Genomic DNA, 22,665 nt, shown 5'->3' with positions numbered 1-22,665 from the left:
GGTCTGTAAAGTCCAGTAAGAATCTTTTCTATTCACGATGCCTCTAACTAGTTGTTCAGGTCAGCTGGTAATAGGCTACATCCGTGAGTTTACTTCTGAACTTCAACTTCAGTTATCCTTGCAGCTCCCTACGACTGCCTGGTTCCAAGGTCTCGGCAGGCCAAGGCATGGTGACTCATCTGTCACAAGTCTGTTCAGCTTAGGACCGGTGGCCTTTCTTCCATTTCATGCTTGGGAAGGAAAGGGAATATGATCTGTGGCTCCTTTCTTGGCTTCTGCCACTTTCCTTGTGTCCTGCGAGGGAGCAGGGTCTGGGCCCTCTCTGCCTGAGGGAGCGTTAGACTTTGCCCTCTTCCTACTCTTGGGGAATCTTCCTTCTTCCCTGCTTCTCATGGGCACCCTCTTCCTCCACCTCCTGCGGGGTCCACTGAATGGATGTGGGCTTTCCCCAAAACCAAGGAGTTAATTTGAGACTGCTTCTTCAGCTTTCTGCCATGACTGTGTCCCTGAGGCAAGGATTTAAAAAGCCTGCGGTTACCAGGTTGAAATTGGAGGGAGAGAAATACAAAAACCCATAACGCAAAATTAATACGCATCTAAAAGAAAGCCTGGCCCAGGGATGTTCCTAATGCCGTGGTTTGTCCCCCTGCCCTTCCACTTTTCTTCTCTGCTCTTCTGTTCCCTGATGCACGCTTCCTCAGTCCTTCTTCTCTCCCAGTTCTTGATTTAGTATTGCTTTTGTCTTTCTGGCTGCCAAATCCAAGATGGCTACAAGAGAGAAAATGCCAATCATCAGCATCCCACTTCCCTTTCTTTCTGTTGGCTGGGTGATCATCTCACTTCTCCCGTGATGAGTTGCTTAGTCTGAGAACCTCAGACAGCCCCAGCCCTGCCTGGGTACAGGATCTTTTCCAAGCTTTCCCTGTAGGCCACTTGGCCAGAGGCAGTTAGTGTGCAAAGTTGGGTTGTCTCTTTAGATCTTTAGGATTCCTTGGGTTGTGAGGACTGGGGTGGCTTCTGGAGGTGCTCGGGAGCAGAGGATCAGGAAAGGCAGGCTAACGGGGGTGGCTGAAGGGTGACAGTCCCTAAGCTACATCAGAAGTACATCCGCAACCCATTGCACAAACTCCGCCCCAGCCATTACTATTAAGAAAATTCATTGGTGACTCCCTCCGCGGAATCTCACTGAACCTTGAGAATTTCTCCTTTGAGACTACCATTTATCTTCAGAGTTGTTTATGTCATTGTTCTAACAGGACTTTCCTTGCACATCTGTGTTGAGGGACAACAGGAAAATATCAACTGTGATCCTCTTCTCTCCCTATGTCCACAGACTGTTTTGCTGGGGACACTAAATGCCACCAAGCAGCTGACAGTCCCTCTCTTCTAAGCCTTACTTGCAATACCTGAAGCCTCTTAGAAGTCGAATAGGAAACAAGTTCAATAGCCGGTATGTTGTGTCACAGGCTAGGTTTAAAAATCTGCTGGTCTGCACATAGAGCAGGAGTCCAACTGTGGTCTCGTAGCTTTAACTTTCCTTTTCAGTTGGTCTGTGCTCTGATTTGTCTGGCGTTGCGGTAGGCGAATCAGAATCTGTACTGCCAAGAAACAAAATGTAGATTTCCCATTCTCCGGGTGTCGCCCCTTGGTCCGCTAGACTATAAGTTCCTTGAGAGTAGGGCCGTGCCTTGTTCGTCACTGTGACCCCACTGCCTGGCCCAGGACCTTCAGCATCGATGGTGTGGAGAGTTGGATGGCCATGAAACACAGGTCGATGCCTCCGCCTCCTTGCCTTGCTTGACACTACCCTCTTTTGGTTTTCTTTCTGCCTCATGACCCTCTTCTCACTGGCCCCTGTGGGGCTAGGCTAGGTCCTGGGGCATTTCTTTGTTTCATTTCTATAGTCCCCTAATCTCGGCCAGACTCATGATTTTAGACTATGTGCCAATCACTCCCCAAATTTATATCTCCAGCCCCAGACCCTCCCATGAGGTCCCGATTGAACTTTTAACTGCTTGGGTATCTGGTAGATGTTTCATCCGTGTCGTGTCTAAAACAGAACTCTTGATTTTCTTTCCTAGTTCCACCCTGTAACTGGTCCTCTGCAATCTTCCCGATTTTGATAATGGGGACCCTACATTTGTTCAGAGCCCCAAACTGAGTTCAGCCTTGATTTGTGCTTCTTTATACCTGTGTATCCAGTTCATCACCGAGTCCTCTTAGTGCCCCCGCTAAAATACACTCTCAGCCGAGAATGTCGCGTCTACTTCTTCGTTAGCTCTACTGTTACCACCCTCAGGCAAGGCCACCATCGTTGCTAGCCAAGACGGTTGATCGATTGATTGGGACGGCCTCCTAACTGCCTTGTTCTTGCTTCTTGAGGTCTACTCTCTACACAACAGCTGAGCAAGCTTTTAAAAATGTAAATCCAATTCTGCCTTGCTTAAAACTCTTCTCTGGCTGTCCTTTGCACTTGGAATAAAACCCAAACTCCTTGCCGTGGCCTAAAAGATGCGGCGCTCACCCAGCCCAGCCTGTCTCTTTGTCTTCACTTTCTGCCTACACTCTCTGCTCCATCCATTCTAGCCTTCCAATACTCCAAATGTATTATTCCCTCAGGATCTTTGCCTAGCTGTTTCTTCTGTCTGCAATATTCTTTCCCCTGATCTTTGTCTTGGAGCTTTCTCAGCATTAAGGTCTTAGTTCAAAGGTTTCCTATTTGGAGAAGCTTTCCCCATGTCCTCCACTGGGTACCGCTCTGTCGTGGTCCTCCATGCTGTCTTTGCGGCACACATCACTATCTGAGATCATCTTATTTGTTTTCTTGACGACTGTCCGTCTTCCCTACGCACGTGCAGGCTCCATGAACGCAGGAATGGTATCTTTCATATATTCCATTGCATCTCCAGCATCGGGCACATAGTAAGTGCTCAGTCAGTAGCTGGAGGTGTTCCCTGAATTGCTGAGTGTTGAGTGAGTGATGTTGAATGCATTGGCAACGCATATGCAAACAATGCCTACGGAGAGGTCCCCTTGTCTTCTCCTTTCACAGCTCGTGGTTATGCAGCATCTATATTTTCTCACTGACGAAGTCTTCACCAAGGTGACCACCGTCTCTACTTTTCAGGTGGAATGAACTCACACTGATTCAATGAAAAACCTGGCTATGAATTGACCCCCGCTCGTCAGCTGAACATGCTTGGTTGTTAATAGCCGCCCTGCAGTTTTACTTCTTGCTCTGATGCCTTTAAAGATTTCTACATATTAACCGGCTAACAGTCTAAGGATGCAGAAAAGTTGGAGATTAAGCATCTTTTAGAGTCTGTTTTGGGTCTGGTTTGATGGGAGCTGAAAAATTGCCAGAAAGATGTTCAGTGTCATCAGTATTGCTGTAAAGATCATAGGGCTTAAAATGTCTTGGTAGCACAATGCTTGATACTGATCGGGACGGCGCATTTATCGGGCAGTACTTGTGGCTCTTCTTTGTGGTCCCCAACTTCATTCATTAGAGGAATGATCTCCGGTACAGATTCTTCTTTTCTCTCTCACTTCAGATCAGACTTCTTTGAGAACCTAGATTTTCACAGCAGCCACGGCGACTTCTCTCATACACATCGCTTTACCCACGTCTGGCCTTCTATGTATCCACCCCTTCACAGGCGGCGCTCTGCACCCAGACCTGCCTGCATGTGCACAGGTGGAAAAGAATCTAAATCTCTGTGGATACTTTGCTCAAAGTTTGTTTTGCACGTTCTTTAGGAGGAAGGAAGGAGAGCAGGCGTTTATCAGGGGCCTTTTATGTCTTAAGCAGTGTTTTCACATACTGTTATCTCACATGAGGGATGATTTAGAACCTTTAATAAACTAATTCTAAAGAAATCTCTCTATCCCCTACGTTTGATGGCATCGCTGGTAGTCATAGGTTATCAGAGTATACGGGTGTCGTAAGCAAATTACATTGCCTTTGGCTCTAACTGAATAAGTTAAATAGTAGAAAGGGGCTGGCCATTCTCATCAGTGAAAAAAGCCTTCTTATCAGAAATCTACTCCCAGTCAAAGGGGAGTATGAGAACCTAGAGGGTAAGTACTGATGCAGAAGAAGTTGATGGCAATGAATCTTTCTAGGAAATCCCAAGCTAGAGACCTTGTTTGTTAAACGTGAAGCTCCTGAGAACCCAGTCTGAAGGAGGCGCCCTTCCAGCTGCTGGGGCATCTGTGAATAGGACACGGGGGTCCTCGTCCTCGTGTGGCTCTCTCCTAGGTGGGTGCTCAGCCTTCAATATGGGAAATCGGGAAAAGGTGTAAGGCTGGGCCTTTTAAGACTGAGCCTGGAGAGGGCGGCTGAAGTTCCCTAGAGTAGACTCAGGTCCTGCCCTCAAGGAGCTTCTAGTTGGGAGAAAGGAAAGACAAGTAGTGACTATACTGCTCAGGCCACGGTCATTCAGGGAAGAGACGGTCTTCAGACATGGAGGGGAGGCAGCAGGAAGAACTGGAAAACATTTTGGACAGGGTGGTATTTCGTCAAGCTCGATCTGGTGCCAGGGGTGACATTTGGGCGTGTGGAGGGTGATTTGGAAGGCCTCTCCCGGTAGAGCTCCATGATACAGGCAAAGACTGAGTCAGGAGAGCGCTTGTCTCCAAACAGCCAAACAGAAGCAACCTGGCAGATGACCCTTCACGGTTTCAGGGTCTTGTACGGGCTGTTCTACGCCCCTTGTCACTGTCTCCTGCTCCGCGAGGGGAGAGAATGCCGGCGTTCTGAAAATCTGGAGGTTTAAGGGCAAATTAAGGCCTTTCCTCTGATTGACTCAACAGTCTCAGCAGGGGGAACGAAACAGTTGGTGGCAAAGAGAGAGAGAGAGAAAGAGAAAGACAATAGCTGCCACTGAGAGAGAAGGAGCCTGGAGGAAGGGGGGGCGCGTGGCTTTGCAAAGGTCCCAGTCAAGATCACGGCACGGCACGGGGTCCTTTCTCCAAACAAAAATTCAGGGTGAGCTGATGACAAGTTTAGGATTCTTGAGAAGGCTACTGAATTTTGTAACCTAGCCATTTATTGTTGAAAAAAGAGTTATTGTGATGTCTGCTTTTGCACTTAAGTATTTTGATAAGAATATGTCTTTTTAACAAGAAGTGGGAAATTCATGGGTGAGAGCAAAGAGCTAAAGAAGAGAGAACAGGGATCTGGAACAGAAGGGGAGAAACCAGCCCCTTGGAGCACAGAGCCCTGGAATTTTTCTTTACCAGAGTCCCTAAATATCAAAATTTGTGTTGTTCTTGCCTTGTTTAAAAGATAATGGAGAATCAATCAAGAAAAGAAAAAGTTAATGGGGCGAGAGATACAATGACTGGAGTCTGCCGACCCTCCTCCGTGGAATGGGGGCTGGTGATCAAGTTCCCCGCCCGACAAGGTGGTGTGGGGATTAGATGAGATAATATCCATCAAGATCCTAGTCCAGTGCCCAGCTTAAAGCTGGTGCCCAGCAAGGAAATTCCCATTCTTTTCTGTCTGCCATTCAGCACTCAGTGAGGGGCACAGCTGCCCTTCAGTTCTGACACTCGCTGCATTTTTCCTTTTACGCTAACCCTCTTTTCTTCATGCTTTCCTAGCCACTAACACTGTCGGATCAATTGATTCCAGGCCTTTCCCTCTTACCTTCTTTTCTGCTTCCTTTAATTGTCCGGTTCTGCCTTGAGACTTCCTTCTAGAGTCCTCTAAAGCTAGTTCTTTGCTGAGGTTATTTCTGTGACTTCCTAGCTGTCCCACTGGGGTGGACACCTTAGATTATGGTGACTGTCTCTTAAAATTACTGGAATCAACTCTTCTCACCCTTCAAACCTGGAAATCCTGGAGTGGAAAGCTCCCAGTTTTGGAAATGGCCAAGGCTGAGTTTGTTGAGCGTTTAATCCTGGGCTGGAAAAAGAGTGTCCAGCGGGCTCATAGTGTTGCCTGCGGGAACACGGCCAAGCAGAAGGCCTTGGCTTTTTGGATCTGAGCGTTAGCTTTGCTGTTGCTCTTCCTGTCTCCACCTGCTTTTCTCACCTGCCATCCCCCACCGTCAATGTGGGAACCCCACAGATACCCTTTCTTTCCCAGTTAGAGCCTCATTAGCATTCAAGTAGACGCATGCATATTCTTGCTCAATTTCACGCTTAGTGAGTTTGTTGAAGGCCCACTGGCTGCCTATTGTAAGGTGATTGTGGATTTCTCATTAATAGCCTTTCACTGCTGTCTCCTCACCTTTAGGGATGACACCGTAGCAAAGGAGGGATTTTTATTATAAAAATTGATGGGAACAACTACCATTTGTGCCAGGCACTTTGCATAAGTTTTTAAACATAACCCTCACAGATTTGCAATAACCCTGTAAATTAGATGTCTTGTCCCCATTTTACGTATGAGGAGACAGAGCCTAGAGAAGTCAAAGAGCTAAGGAAGTGGCACAGGTAGGACTCTAAGGCTTTCTGTCTTCGGAGCGCAGAATTTTCAAGTCCTACTGCTTATTCTTCTAGTAGGATTGAGAAGTGGGCTAGCCCTGTTTGCATATAACCCCACCTATATGGAAGCACGCTAAATGGCGTGTAGGGAGCTCCACTTCCCTACCCCGGCCCTTCTGCCCCCAGGCACAGCCAGGACCCTCCACATTTTCTGAGTGAATACTACCTGGCAAGATTGCAGGGCACCACATGGCCTTGCTGGAATTCAAATAAACCCTTCATGGATTTCTATATCCTATTGCTTCCCTCCTTCCCATCTTCCTCTCCTATTATCCAAAGCATTTTTGTATCCAAGATGCCACTGGGTCCTCAAAACAAGCCTGGAAGGTGGGCGGGGCTGAGGTTATCATGTTGAGTGTATGAATGGGGAATTAAGGCTCAGTTGACTTAAAATGAGCTGCCCTGATTTACACAGGAGCATTTTGGGGGTGGTGCCTCTTTCTGGTTGCCAAGCTGAGTCATTCCTTCTCCAAGGGGGCTGACTTGCTTGAGGTTCTTCGGTTGGGGGCCAGCTTTCCACAGGAAAGGTGGCTTTGTAATCAGCTGGCTCAGCTGGTCCTGGGGAGAAGGGATCCCAAGGATGGGGACTTGGGGGGACTTCCAGACCAGTTAACCCTCTTGCCTTCGCTCTCTCTGTCACTCCCTCTCTACATTTCTATTGGTCTTCTTCTTTTGGGTTTGTACATTTCTGATTTCGGTCTGAGTTGTGCCACTGGGTCATCGTCTTCAGCTCGTGGCCGGGGTGACAGAGTTACTTTGTAAGAGAGAACTGTAGACAGGACAGCAAGCCAGGCTCTCTTGCAGGAATCTCAGTGTAAGAGGAGATCAGTGTCCTGCTGGGCCTCGTTGAGTAGCTCAGGTTGGGCCTGGAGCAAGAGCTGCTGGGGGAGAAGATGGAGTCGTTATTTCCTCTGTCGCTGCAGGGAGAGTGGGGAGTGGCAGTGGGGAAGTGGTTCTCGGGGACGGCTCCACGTCGGTCTGGGTGGAGGAACAAAGAAACTTTCTTTTATGAGTCTGGAGGGGAACACAGCGGGGGGAGGGACTTGGGTCCAAAATGGGCTGAACCCAAAGGCTGGACAGAAGCATTCCGAATGAAGAGATCTAACAGGAAACGAAGCATATTGAAAGGGGATGACCATGCTTTGGTGTGTGGGAGCTACTCCAGAAAAGCTGATTGTCTTGTTGGTGAGGGAAAACCACAGCCAATTCAGAACTGACTCTCTCCTTTTCATCAAGAGGAGAGTTTGTGCCTTTGTTGCTCCTTAGATCTCAACCAAGGTAGACAAGACGAAGGCGTCCTGCGTGTGACTTTGGAGTCGGTCAGACCTGGGTTTGAACGCTGTGCTGCTCTGTGACACTGGACAGCGTCATTTCACTTCTCTGAGCCTACTTCTTCATTTGAAAAATGGGGATAATACTTGCAGATGTCTGTCAAATAAGGTCTTCGATGCTCAGTAATGGGGCTATGAGATCGTTGGGCTGCCCTTAAATGGACCGGCCCAAGTTGCTATTGAGGCCGTAGGAAGACTGCTTTATGAGGGGCCACAACTCTGACTCCAAGGTGTGTTCAGAAGGCTGCATCTCAGGCTGGATACGCTGGGCTGCGATTCCATGGGCCTTAGTGTCAGGAATCCTTATAACTAAGCCTTGCATCTGATTTTAAGGGCATGCCATCAGCCACAGGGAAGACTCCAGAGTCCCTAGTCTTTAATCCCTGGGGATGTGATGACCCTCCAAGCAGAGAGGAGGCTGTTTGGATCCAAAGAGACTGGTCAGATAGGGCAGGCCTGACCTTTTCCGGCTGCTAAGACGTGAGAATCTCCCGCAGCAGCTACTCAGAGGCCATCCCCTGGATGTTTCGCCTACAGGCTTCAGGGCCGTCTGCCCCGTCAACGCTCGGTCCTGAGGCCCTGTTGCTATCTGCTAGGTTTCTCCCACACTTCCTTGTTCTCAGGATGCTGCTTCTTCATCTGAATCCAGCTGCTTGAAGCTGGCCAGCTGCATTATGTGCCTCCTTTAATCTGCTGCCGTTAGGGTCAGAGAATTCGAGACTCTTCTCCCTCAGAAGGAGATCGCGGTGGTCCTTGGGGGAGCCACTCTCCTCTTTATACTTTCCTGAGACAAAGCAACAGAGGATGAGGACTCTGGACATTTGGGGGCTTTGGATTCATTTTGTGGGGCTTCTTTGCTGGTTCTTTCTTCAAATTCTTTCTCAAATCCTTTCCTCCCCGGGGATGCTCCTGGCATCTTCCCCCTACCGAGGGCCAGGGATCTCTACTCAGGGCTTCACCCCTTTGGCTCCTCTGCTTCTGAGAATATTGCAATAGACTCCTTCGTGGTCCTCTTTCACCTGGTCTCCTCTGCTGCCCTCCATTCTCCACATGGCTGCCGGAATTTGTCTCCTCAGGCGGTCACTTGTTTGTCAAATATTGATCTAGCTCATCCTACATCTGCGGCTCTGCTCTCCTGGAGCTTACTGTCTCATTAACAACCCTCCCTCATTCCTGACTCCGCTTTCTTCTTGCCCTCAAGGTATATATCCTCAACCACTGCTCCTGTGGCCAGAAGCCTGGGAGGCGCCCTCAAGCCTCCAGGGACAGGAGTGTTGCAAGAGAAACCAGTGCCACAGCTGCTGCCATTCAGGCCAGGGTCTCTCGGCACATTCTGCCCTCCGCCCCCTACATCCCGTGCTCTTGGACTTGTCTTCCTCTTTCCTGATCACCGGACATTCGCTTCTGGGGTGCACCTCCTGGGGCTGGCCTGGAGTCTGATCCTCTCAGCTCAGGGCCTTACTTAGCCTTCTATCTCACTCCCCTCTGCCCCTGAGGGGTAGCAGCCTTCAGCCTTGCCCGTGCTGGCTCCTGCCTCCTTCTTCCTCTTTTTGTACCACCTGTTGTTTAGCCATTTTCTCTTGTATCTTAGAGCTGCTTCTGGAACGCCTTTGCCCTACCCCTCACCTTGAAAGCTGCTGCCCATCCTTCCGGGCCCAGCTCAAATGCTACCCGCTCTGGAATCTGGAAGCCTTCCTCGACGCTCCCCGGCAGAGTTCGGGGCTCCTTGTCCTGGGCTGCCGCTTTCGTTTCTGTTCACTTTCATCACTGCAATTGCCTGCCCTGTGTGCTTTCCACCAGATTATAACCTCTCTGAGAACAGGAAGTGTGGCCATCCTCATCTTCCTGTTGCCTCATTCAGGGCCTGGGACCACAGGCGTTCCTACACGATCCTGGAACGGAGGAAGTTTTAGCTGAGCTCTCCCTCTCCCCCACCTCTGGCGTGGGACTGGAAAACCCGCGGGCGCGGGAGATGTGGAAGGTGGGGTGGCGGAGCAGAGCGGAAAATGAAAATAAATAGCTAATTCCTCCTAATAATGCCTGATTTCCTGATTTGATATTCTGCATTAATTATAATTACTTGCTGGGAGATAGGGTATTAATCACCATGTGTGGCACTTACTCGGAGTTCCAACACGATGCCTGGCTGCCTAGCCACTGGCATGCTGGGAAAGCCCCCAGGAAGATGGATCCAGGGGGGTCAGCATCCCTGGGCAGTCCTCTTATGCCTATACTGGGTTCTGGAGAGTCCCCAGGCTGGTGAGCCATGGGCTTCGTCCCCCAGGAGCCTGCAGCCTCCCTGGGAGCTGACCTGCCCGTATTCTGAATTATGACAAGGCTGGTTATAACGCCTTTGTCTGGGAATCAAGAGGACGAGTTCCTGTTCTGACTTTGCTACGAACTGGTGGTGTCACTTGAGCGCGCCCTTCTTTTGGCTTCGGTTTCCTCTTTTATTAACGCGAGGGCAGGGCTGTGGGGTGGCGAGGCGGATTGAGCTAGATTCCAAAGACAAGAAGGGAGAAGCCGTCTGCCTGGAAATCTCTCTCCCCAATCTGCGCCAGTCAAAGGACCACCCATGGCTGAAGCTGACTCAATGCCTTGGCTGTATCCATCTTTCATTGTTCTGCCTGCTGGACAGGGGGAGCTTCCTCGTATGCACTCGTCCCAGTCAGTTGGCATCTGCTTCCCTTACCTGGGCACGCTGCTGCCCCAGGGCCTTTGTTCTCACAGTTCCCCTATGGAATGCTTTTCCCCAGATAGCCACACAACCGGCCGCTTCCCTTCTTCAGATGCCTGGAGATGACACCTTTGCAGAGAGCCTTCTCTGGCCATTCCGTGTGAAACAGTCATCCTCTCCCTCCATACCGGGCTTTCTAGAACACTTAGCCCTGCTTGGCATTTGGTACATTTGCCAGTTTATTACCTCTCCTCTGCAGTTAGAACGAGGGGAGTCGCCTCCTTATGCTCCTGACACATGGGGGCGCTCAGTGAATAATTGTTGACTAAATGAATGAATGAATGAGTGAATGAAGGCATTGTCCTCCTCACCCCTTTGCTGCTCAGAAAACTTTGAATGAAAGATAAACAAGCAGCGAAGTCACTCTGCGGCCCGAGAAGATTCTGTGTTGAATGCAACTTCAAGGAGAACGCCCTCCGTTTGATTGCTCGTTTGCTACAGTCCGGAAAGCGGTGTGGGGCTTTTGCTTACGTTTTAGCTCGTTTAGCTCTTAGAAAACACTTGGAGGTATCCGGCCCTCCCATTTATAGAGAGCAAAACAGAAGCTCAGAGACCTTCAGTCATTCGCTCAAGATCACACAGCTAAGAAGCTAGGAAGCGAGGAAGTGGGATGGGAGAGGGGTCTGTCCGGGTCTACAACTCTTTCCGTTTCCTGCGCTGCTGCCTCCCTGAGGGCGGACGAGAGGAAGCTGCAGCGGCCGCCAGAGGTGACGCTACGAGTGGCGGCCCTGCTTAGGAAACTGCGCCGCCCCATTTTCCATCTTGCCTGTCTTCTCTCTATTCTCCTCCTCCTCTCTAATTTTCCTCACAGCCAAGCCTGGAGCGCCTTCAAGCTCCCATTTTTCTAGGAAGAGCATTTCAAATTCCCGCTGATCTGTTGGAGTCCTGTAGGCCTGTTCTTCTCAGTCATTAATCTTAAACTCCTGGGTTGCCTGTGAGAGATGGCAGGGCCCGGGTTCAGCCATGGTGACAGCTTGTCTCAGCCATTCCAGCGCAGCCTGTCTTTGCGGCCACACGCGGTCTGGAGAGACCAGGGAACGTGAAAGTGGCTCCTCATTAGGTTTCTTGTTCCGGTTGTGATAAGGTCCCAGCAGTGGGGCGGGCCGCCCTTCCGGGGCTGACGGAGGACGAAGCAGAGGAAGGATGGACGTCCTCACGGGGTGGAGATGGAAGAGGCAGTGGCAGGAAGGCGTTCTGAACCCTTCTCCTCTCTAAGACATCTCTTCCTTCCTGGAACTTTTGCTCCTGGGCTGGGTCTTTGATGGTCCAGGCAAAAGGATGGACGGGGCGGACAGCAGCCTTCTTGCCCCCAAACATTTGCAATTGTAGCATTTGTGATTATTTTGAATTTGAGGACTTTTCAAGGACTCTCACACATTTGTAGTCCAGGTGCCTTTATCACCAGCCAAGAGAGTTAGGCGAGAGTCGGAGTTAAGCTCTCTTATTCCTTTGGGAGGGGTGATGGCCTTCAAAAGAGAGTAACGAGAGAGGGTAAGACCCTCAGCTTGACCCTGGTGACACAGGGATGAAAGAGGTCCTGGGGGGGGTGTCTTATGGGTCAAGCTGGCACCCCGAGTCTTGTCCTGGGCTCTAAGGCATTTGTTAACCCTCTGTGGCAATCCTCCTGACATACCTGTGCAGACGGGGTTGGTTCTGTCTCCCCTCTCAGCGGACGCTGATCCTCGGCTCTTGTGCAGCGAGAGAAGGCTGGATCCTGTGGGAGCCGGGGGAGGCCTGTGGTGGCTGCCTTTGCCCCAGGGTCTTGGGGCAGCATGACTGGAGACAGGGGTAGGCCAAGGGGGCTGGCCTGGATGTCTCCTGAGGTCTCTTCCAGCTCTGACATTTTCTGGTTTTATAGAAAGAGGCTGGAGAGAAGAGCGAAGTCTGTACTTTCCGAAGACAGGTGAAGGATGGACACAGCGTGATAAGGAGCCAGGCCCAGGGGACTCTAGAAATTGAAACGGGACAATGGTGGAGGCCAGAATGGGCAGCAGGTGGTGCTGAGAGATAGCAGATCACGAGACCGGGCATGGCCCCTGGGAACTGGAAGGGGAGCTGGAGAGCGAGGGGCAGCTGAGACCCCCTCCAGGGGCTGGACCCAGGGTAGGAAAAAATCCCCAACGCCCTGAGGGTGGAGAGCCGGGGGGAGGAGGAGAGAGGGGAGGTGAGGTTGGGAGTGTTTGGGCTGGAGGCTGGTTGTTCACCAGACAGCAAGCCGCCCAGCTATTCTCTCTCATGCAGCCTGAGGGGCAGGAAATAGAGATGAGGTGACAGGGCTGCAAGATGGGTGTGCGCATGCGTGCGCGTGTGCGCGTGTGTGGAGAGCCAAGGCTTCTCCTTAGGGATGTGTCTGCTCAGCTGGGAACTGGCTCGAGGTGGCAGATGGCATTCTGGTCCTAGCATGTCACAAAGAGGATAGATGGTGGGGCACAAAGGCTGTGGAGGTGGAGGCCCAAGTCTCTTCTTGTTGTCCTCTCCCTTCACCTCCACTCTAGACGTGGGAAGAGGCCCTGGGCTACCCTCTCCTGCCCCCAACTCGGCAGCCTAGTGCCCCCAGCTCAGCGGGGCGATGAAGATTCCCCGTCACTTCCTTACTTCGCTGGCTTCCCATCCTTTTCCTTTAACAATGACTCTCTCCTTCCTACTTCTCTCTTTGCTTCCTTTATATACGATTCCTATATTATAACAGGAATATATGTCACTCTAGGAAACTTGGGAAGAAGTTCACAGAAAAATACATGGGAGCATAAACAGCGCACAGAGAGAAGCCAGCACTTTGATTTCTTTTTCCTGACCTGATGTTGTACACAGTTAAGCCAGTATAGACTGTGTGTGTAGTAGTAGGCCAGGCTTTTTCTCTTTACGACTTGTGTGTTTCCCAGTGCCGTTAAAGATTTTTCCAATAGATTATCAATAATAATCTATCCAAAGGAGTTGCCATTTATTTGACCATTCAACTTTTATCAGACAGTTATTACATTTTTACAGTTTGTCATCATTATTAATTACACGGTAGTGAGCCTCACAGTGCATAACTCTTTGTCTGTGTTGTGGGTAATTATTTCTTCCATTTGTTTTTACCCAGGAAGTGTTTCTACATAAGGGAGGGCGGACCCTAACCAGAGGCTGGTTGCAAAGTCTCCACGCTCCCTTTTTGGTGTGGGGTCTCCAGTGGTTTCCTGTGGCCTGTCCTTTCTTTCTCAAGGAGCCAGGGAGATATTTTGGAGAGGGGGTCCTCATGGCACCAACTATCCCCCTCCAAAAAAACCCCCAACCCCACAAAAGCAAAAGCACGGTAGCAAGGAGACCACCTATCTGACCTTTGGGTGAGGCAGCTTCCCTTGGCCACGTTCTGTTCAGCGTGGATTGGTTAATATGCTCTATTATGCATCTGCCTTGGGCCCTGGCCAGGCCTGAAACTCTCATGTCGGGCTGAAAAGATGGAACAAAGTGAGGCAAGAGGCACATTTTCACCCCCACCCTAAGCTCCAATGGGAGGCTCTTCCCCATTCTCCGGTGGGGCAGCTGCCGATGGAGCAGAGCCCCACGCTGGCCTCTAGCAGACCCTGGTGACAAGTCAGCAGGGAGGGGCCCCTTATCTATCAGGGGGAGATACACATTTTTAGCAAGAGGTTGGGGTTCAGATAGAAAGGGCAGGCTGGTCATGGCGCTGTTGAGGTGACTGTGGAAGCTTCCAGGTTCATCAGGGAAATAGACCTTTGCTGTTTGCTATTTCTGTCACTGGACGGAAGCGTGCCAGCATCCTTGTTCTTTGGTTCCTTCTAGTTCATTTATCAAGTGTCTATTGAGTGGCTGCTATGTGTCCTGGCCCGGGGCTGGATTATGAGCAGGTTTAGGAAAAAAGCATGACCTGCTTTTTAAGCAGCAGATAATCTGATGGCGGACTGGCAGGTGCACAGATTCCCAGGATAGAACCGTAAAATAATCTTGGGAGATTCAAGGAGGACAGAGTTGTTTCCAGCCTGGGGAGATTCTCCCCGCGGGAAAGCAGCGAGATTCCAGTAGGGCCCTGAAGGAGGAGCAGGGGTTTGAGTTGAAGAGATATGAGAATAGGCATTCCAGGCAGTGAGGTCAAAGGTCAGACGGACAGAGGGACAAGACGTGCAGGGTGTGGTGGGAGCGGTGCCAGCGATTCTCTGGAGCTGGTGTCTCAGGTTGCCATTTGCAGTTTATCTGAAGAAGCACTTCCCCATGATACAGGAATTTGCTGGTGAGTTGGCATGACAAGAGTGAGGGGGACGACGACAGGAGGACATGTGGAGAATGATTCATGCCTCAGGGAGGAAGGCCCTGGCAGCTGGCGGCCGGCCCCCAGAGGCACTTTCTCAGGCTGAGCCCCCGTTGAGTCTGGCATTGAGTCCCACCTTGGGGCAAGGTGGCTTCATTCACGGTGTGAAATGAGGTTGTGCTCGGAGCGCACTCCACGGACCGTGAGCACTCAGCTGATGTGCCTGCTCTGGTCCCAGGCTCGGCGTGGGGAGCTTGGCGGGTGTCGCCCCGAGTCCTCCTGACAGCCAGCACAGCCCCACTTCACGCGCAGGGGAGCCTGGCACCATCACAGGTGCTCCCAGGTGGCTTTCTCAAGCCCACCCTTTGGTCATTCGACTGTATTGCCTCTTGACCCAGCTGTGAAAACACTGGTGCTTAGAGAGGCCAGGAGAATCAAGGTCACAGTAGGAGACTGAACGGGGCTCAAACTCAGGTTTTTTGTCTCGAAAGTCCAGTGCTCGTCACACCCAGTGCTGGGGGTGAGGGTGAGCAGGTGAGCAGGGTGGCAGGAAGAAAGAGGGAGCGAAGTAAGATGGGGACACGAAAGAGCTTTGTTTCGACGTGACTATGTTGCCAAATGGTGTCCATTCTTGAAATATGTCAAGTCAATATTCAGTCTTGTCAAATGAAGGCCATTGGATGCTAGACCTCAGAGCCCCAACACCCTTCCTGGTGCCTCCCAGGAAGAGGGGGTGCCTGTCTCCACTGCCCTGTGAGCAGGCTGGGTGGGTGGACAGCACTGTCTGAAGTGGCATGTCTTCCCTAAGGGGATGGGGTTGGACAACTGTGGTTGACAGCATGGATTCACGGACTTGGCCTGGGTTCCAATCCTGACTGTGCCACCCGCCAGCTCTGTGACCTTGGGCCAATTATTCTGCCTCCCTGTACCTGTCTGCTCATCTGTAAAATGGGGATAATAATAGTGCCTACCTATGGGATGCGTTGCAGAAATTAACTGAGTTCATGCGTGTAAAGCGCTAAAATGTTGCCGGAGTAAATGCTGTGTGAGCCTTGGCTTTGGTTTCCACACTCTGGTTCAGTATTTGCTGCTTGTGGCAAATATCCTCAGGTCATTGCAGCCCTATGGCTTCTCCCTAGGGTAGCCTTTGCTAAATGTGAACCTGAGACCTGAGAGCTGTGGTCAAGGAGACTTCTCCGCGCCTTGGGGACACTGCCCTTGTGGCTGGAGCTCCGTCCCTTTGGTCTTCTCACTCTGCTGCCCTCTGTCTTGGACTCATATACCTTAGAGTATAAGCTACAAGTCCTAGAGTCTTAAATCCAAGGCGTTCCCTGAGATTGTCTGGTCTAAATCCTTTGTTCTTCAGAGACTGGGGGCCACGACTTCCCCAAAGGCGCCCGGCCCCTCTGGAGTTGGAGTAGTCTAGGCCTCTGTGTTCCGAGTCTTGTGACGGTGCCCCCACACCCACAGACCCTTGGCATCAGAAGGGTCGTGGGGCCCCGCACGTCTGAAGCCTGGGGTGGAGGGGAGGCCGCCTGGGTCCCAGCAGAGGTTTAATGGGGGGTTTGAAGTGTGCGACTGAAAACGCTCCTCACGTTGGTTTTATAAAGTGCATCAGCATGCTGGTGGGCAGGGCGAAGAGGAGGAAGACGGTCGCTTCTTTCTCTGTCCGAGGGAGGAAGAAGCTGTTTAAATCCAGTGGAAGAAGAGATGTGGGGCCTTGGGGAGGAAGGGAGAGGCTGACTGACCCCTGCTGGGCCGACGGGAAGGAGGAAGGAGGCAAAAAGAGGAGAAATGCCAGGTTGGGCGGGGGGCAGGATGGGACAGGGAAGTGGCCCCTCTGCCATCATGACTTGCAGTGATGGTTAGCAGGTACAGAATCACAGTCCCCACCTCCCTCCACCTCCCCCCTCTCTGCTCCAGGCTGCTGAGGGGAGCATCCACAATGCCCTCCTTGTGAAATGGCCCCGCTCCAGAGTCCGTCCAGCTCGGGGCCAGAGCCGGGGAGGCCCCTGGAGGTGGCGCTCTCCAAGGTTCTGATTCCATAGGTCTGGGGCAGAGCCTGGGAACCTGCATCTTTAACAAGCTTGCTGGATATTTCTGCTGCCAGTGGTCCCTGGACCACATCTGAGGAGCCTGATTCTGGAATTTGTGGAGTCGAACAGACTTTTTAAGGGAAGGGCGGCAGGCGGCTGCTTCAAAGGAATGGATGGGTATTTATTCAGCATGTCATTGACGACCTGACGTTTGTTGCTACCTACTATGTCCCATGCCCTGTGCTGGGCACTCTGGGAGTTACAGACGTACCCTGCCCCTCAGGAGTTTGGGGATAAGCCAGGAGACAGACCAGTGCCAAATTCCTCAAATGTGACTGAATGTGACTCAGAAGGGCACATGTGCTGTAAGAGTGGACAGATGACAACTCTGGGCTTAGAGCAGGGTGTGCCAGACTGGAGAGAGTGGTGGCACTGGCTTGGGGGAGGCCTGGACTGGCATGCTGAGGATTTTACACTCTTCCTTTCAACCAGAGGCCCAGAGAGGTCAAACTAAGCCCCAGAGAGGTCAAGTGACTTGCCCAAGATCACACAGCTAGATTAGCAGTAAGACCAGACTTCAAACCCACTCAAGAGTAACCACTCAAGGAATTTCAGCAGGGACATATGTGATTAAAAGTGCTTTGGGGACTTTCCCCCTGGCTGTAAGCTGGATCGAGTGTGAGGAGTGTTTTACTATCGTGAAGGATGGGCTGTGCTGGAGGGGCTGGTGACTATTTTAGGAGACAATTGTAAATGCCCGCATCCTAGGGGGTAGAGGATACAGCTGGAATGGAGGAGGTGAGGGGATCCCAGAGGTGTTCAACGTCTTTGAAACTCCCACAGCACCACCAGGCCTTTGCTGAATGGCCGTGTTAATAGAATCTGGAAGCAGATCTTGGTACTCCTTGTTTATCGGTGGAAAAGAAGACAGGAAGCCTGGGACAGGTGAGGCCTCCGTGGCTGCTTGTGCCTCTTAGGCAGAAAGCAGTTTTCGGCTCTGCCTTGGACATCCCCCCTCCCCCCCGTGCATCTTCAGTGGCTCACTAGGAACTCTAGAAAATTCATGCCTCATAGTTCCTCCCTGGGGGAATCCACAGTCTGTGAGCGGAATATGCGTGAGGGAGGGAGGGAGAGAGCCAGTGATCAACAGCCTGGGCTGTTAACTTCCGCCTTCCTCTTCACAGTCCCAGATAGCTGTGTGGGGAAGGGACGATGAAGTTTTCCTCTCTGCTGTCCAGAGCCTCTTGCTCACCTTCTAGAAGAACCTCAGTCTGTCAACCAGTACTTTATCAGGCCGGCAAGGGATCAAAGAAAACCGATGCCCTGCTCCTACCATCCCTGGGGGCGGATGAACTGTTGGGGACCGCTGTGGCAATGCAGGCAGGAGCCTGGATCGGGGGCAGACCCCACAGCAACCAGGGAAGTCAGCTCCTCCTCCATTCCTGGGCTGAGCACAGAGAAAGAGCCCTGACTCAGGAGAGTTGGGTTTGAAGTCTGGTCTTGGTTGCTAATTAGCCATGTGACCTTGGGCAAGTCATTTGACCTCTCTGAGGCTTAGTTTCTTCAACTGAAACATTTGAACAGAATGTAATAGTTCCAAGACTGAAGCTGGGGTTCCTTTTATTCTTCCCGAAGAGAAGATGTGCTCTGGGGACTTGATTCTGAGGGGCTCTGGCTTCTGCCTTGCATAGAGGTGGAAAGGTGGGATGTTGTTTCTTCCAGGAATCTCACCTCCTGATCAGGGGCCTAAAGAGGAAAAAGAAAAGGGAAAAAAAGAACTTGCAGCTTTTACTTCTGACATGCCAAGTCTGAGCAAGGCTACCGACTCCAGCCTGATGCCATGTCCTCCCCATGCCCCCCCCACCCCCATGGGTTCTTGCTCGGAGCTTCGGTGGGGAGGCAGGCTGAGGAGATAATGGGAAGATGGAAGGAGAAGGCGTGGGGTGGGGCTGGGGTCAGGAGGGGAGTGCCTGAAACACCCTCATAAGCATAGAAAATAATTTTTTTTTTTACCTGAGACATGGGTTGGCCCCAAAACGAACCTTCCAGCTGCTTTCTGGATTTCTTCTTCAAATCCGTCCTGTACATCACTTCCAGATCAGTCTCAAAGCCCTGCTTTTATGATGAACCTCCCCCATTCTCCCCATAAACAAAACACTTTCAATTCCTTGCAAAAACAAAGCAAAAATAACCTGTGCTGGTTCTTAATGCCTGACCTGAACTTCTAAAACACTGTCTGTGTCATTGGTTTGGCACCTTTCTACTCTGTAATTTATAATTTCTTAGCCTATTGGTTTATTTTCTTATTTATTGTCTTAACAAAGCTGTATCTGTATTGGGTGCTAGGCAGTGTGCTCTGAGAAAAACGCCTCCTTGTGTTCAAGGAGTATGTCTCATCTGCAGATGATGACAGACACAAAGACAGAGAATTACAAGATAGTATGTTGACCGGTGCCCTGCTGAGGGGAGCATGGATGGCAATGGTGTAGGAGGCCGGGGTGTGGTGGTGCTGATGCAAGTTTTACATGGGGGAGATGTCAGAGCAGAGTCCACCTTGAAGAATGCCTGGTGGTTGACCAGGGACAACAGCAGGCTTAGGGGTTCTTGTTGACTGAACAGGATATTCGAAGGCTTGGGGGAGGGAGTGAGAGAGAGAGGGGGGATCAAGAAGAGAACTGCAAAGATCTGGAGCATGGTGTCTATGAGCCCAAAGAGGTGGGGAGAGGCCACGTCCTTAAGGGTGTGTCTTCGTCCCTGAGAGCTCAAGTTCTGAAGGCAGTGGGAGCTCCTGAAGGCACTTTCAATTGGGTGGTGGGGTGGGGTGGGGGGCGGCAGGGGTTCACATGGTATAGGCTTCTTAGGGGACCACCAAGAAATCTAGGCAAGACACGAGGAGGGCTTGAATAGCCTGCAGCTGCGGGAAGGGAGGGGCAAGGATGGACCTGAGCAGTAGAAGTCATTCTGACAGAGATCTCCAGCCCGTCTTCCTCTCTTAATCCAAGTCATTGTATCACAGAGCCGGAAGAGAACCTAGAGACCGTGTGGGCCAACTCCTCTGCCACTACACAGATGGGGAGGACTGGGGCTCAGTCAAAGGACTTGCCTCGGCCAAGGCTAAGAAAAGAAATGGCTGCCGGAAATGCATGGGGCCCGTAATTAAGCACTGGATGGACCTGGAGGTTAAATCTACCTGTGAGTGACTTTGCATTTGACGGCTGCCTTCTCTTCAGAAAAGAGTGAGCCCCCTCCTCTTAGGTGGATATGAGTCTGAGTGAGGCCTGGACACGGGAAGCGGGGAGTTAGGTAACGCTGAAGCTGCTCACTCTGCGATGCTATGAAGGTGCCATCTTGGTTTCGCTGCTTAATAATGAGGGCCAAACTCAATTTTAAAAGCTGACTTTAAGAGAAAGTCCCTGTAGCCTTTGAGCTCCGTCTAGTGTTAGGAATAGCAATAAAAATGTGAGTTTGAGCTTTTGAAACTACCATCTAGAAATGCAAACTGAGGTCTGTTAGATATTTCCTGAAAAACCATCCGAGATTCGAACATGATGGCACCCCAACTCTCTCCACGACAAGAAGAGCCGAACATTTCAAAGAGGTACCTTAGCATCCTGCCGCAGTCAGACTTAACCGGGAAAAACAAGCCCTGCAATAGTGCTGGGGCATGAAAAACCCGTTCCAGGCTAATGTGTGGCTTCTGAAGATGTTAAATGCCTGTAAGGCGTGAATGAACAGAACTCTCAGGATCCCTGGAGCAGGTCTCTGGTCCACCCAATAGTTTAGTTTCTTGATTACCGTAATTCTGCATCCATAATGCATGTTATAAGAAAGGAAAAAAGGCGTTTGTGTCCCGGCCTATAATAGTGTGGATCTGTGTAAGCTGTGTGCAGCCTCTGACATGTTTCTTGACAGCAAAGGCCTGGCAACACGCTGGAGAGTGCTTACCTAGGCTTTAAGCTATAAGTTTTGTTCCAACCGTGCTCTATCATGACAGAGAGAAGAGACGCTCGTCCCCATCTAGGCCACGTAGATTTCAGAAGCTCTAGTTGCGCTGATGTCGTTGGAAAAAACAAACAAACTATGGATTTGAAGTTCAAGAACCTGGATTGGACGCTCCAGCTGTCATCAGCTGCGTCATATTGCGAGGCCTCAGTTTCCTCATTTGTAAAATGAGTACTCCTCTGCTTTGAGGTCATTTTCTAACGAAATGCAAAAGCCCTTTGGTATGGTGTTGGTATGTGGCGCGTGGTCCAGTGAACATGCAGACTCAAGAGATGCACTGGGGAGGGACCACTCAGCAAATGAGTCTAATTAGGTGAAGTGCCTGTGGGTCCCTGTGTGTCCACCGAGCTGTGATGTTTGTCTCTTGGTGAAGAGGAGACCTTTATCTCTGGTTAATTTTGATTGGTTAATTTTGATTTCTTCTCTTGTTACCGCGCAGGGCATTGCACCCCCATAACGTCTTCAACATCTTTTTACCATAATGATGCTTTTTTCTTTCTTTTTAAATGCGCTCTCTCCTCTGTGCCCCTGTGTGCTTTTAGGGGTAACTTTATGACTGCTTTGCAAGCATGTGGACTCCAGCCTCACTCTGTCACTCTGTGTGGAGTGGGGTGGAGCGGGATGGGGGGTGAGGGGTGTCCCCCCTCTGGCTGCAGCAAGGGTCAGAAGGGCAACTGAGGTGGCCGATGGGCTACCACAGTTGTTTGCAAGATGTGGCAGCTGACAGGGACCCTGAGGAGACTGGGCAGACCCGAAAGAGAACAATGGGCAGTGCCACGTAAGACCACGTTCCCTGGGGTTTCTGGCTGCACACATTCTTTCTTATCTATGACCCGAGGCCTTCCCCAGGGAACCCCAGGCATCGCTTTCTGCATGAAATCTTTCCAAGCACTGCCCTAGGCTCCTTCCCTCTCTGTGGCCAGTGGACGAATGTCAACACTGAAAATATCTTCCTCATGTCTGGATCCCTAGCTATTTTGCTGATCCAGATGTTTGCTGGCCATCTGGATCGTGCTCATTTAGTTCAGTCTAGTCTCCTACTTCTAAAGAAAATGCAAAGAACAACCTCCTCCTGCCCCAGCACGAATGATCGTATCTAGAAACGCCTACAGGACGCTTTTTCCATGCATGGTCCTGAAAGATTCCTCTCCGTGTTAATGAAATTCCCGCCTTGCTCAGAGCTGTCTCATGATATGTGCCACCTTCTGCCTCCTGTCGAATGGCTTATATATGTGTCAATGCCTCCGGGAAACACCCTTCTGGTGGAACAAGCTTGGCTTATTGGCTCATTGCAGCAAAGGAGAAATGCCCCGCATGGGGACCGCGATCTCAGGGAGAGGGCATTAGAAAGGGCTCATTCTGGGGTTGGGCTTGTTGAAGTGATCTTGGGAGAAGAATTCAGGAAGGCGGGGCTTGGCTCTGGATTGGATGCTGTTGGAAGAGGCGTTAATTCTATGATTGGTATTTTAATAAATCTTATCTACAAGGCAGCAGGAATGAAGGGAAACTCAGGCCATAACGGAAGTGAAGAAGCAGCTGTCGCTCATATTAGCCAGAATGGAAGGATGTCTGGTCACGGTCGTGCCTTGGAAAACACAAAGGGCTAAGAGATGGTGCCATGTGGGGACGTGTTGGGGACTGTTTTTCTCTTTCCTAGCCCTCTCTTTTGGCCAAGGGCACAGTCAGGCTGCAAGGCATTCGTCTGTGATATTCAGGTCTTCACCACTGCCAAAATTTTGCTGATTAGGAGTTTGTTTAGAAGCTAGAGTCTGTAGTTGGCCAAGAGTTAGTCTCTCCTGCTCCTTTGTAGCAGGG

The 22,665-nt window shown here is 50.9% G+C and overlaps 1 protein-coding gene and 1 non-coding gene across 5 annotated transcripts in view; both read left to right on the top strand.

The window, feature by feature from the left end:
* CHST1 (carbohydrate sulfotransferase 1) overlaps positions 1 to 22,665 on the top strand; it is a 100,400-nt gene that overhangs the window by 41,420 nt on the left and 36,315 nt on the right. The window lies entirely within an intron of this gene.
* MIR9121 (microRNA mir-9121) lies at positions 4,633 to 4,777 on the top strand. The gene has a single exon (NR_128152.2). It is a non-coding gene; the product is annotated as a microRNA mir-9121 (primary transcript).

This window comes from Equus caballus, chromosome 12, assembly GCF_041296265.1.
Source record: "Equus caballus isolate H_3958 breed thoroughbred chromosome 12, TB-T2T, whole genome shotgun sequence".
Classification (NCBI taxonomy): domain Eukaryota; kingdom Metazoa; phylum Chordata; class Mammalia; order Perissodactyla; family Equidae; genus Equus; species Equus caballus.
This window is presented reverse-complemented; position numbering and strand designations above follow the sequence as displayed.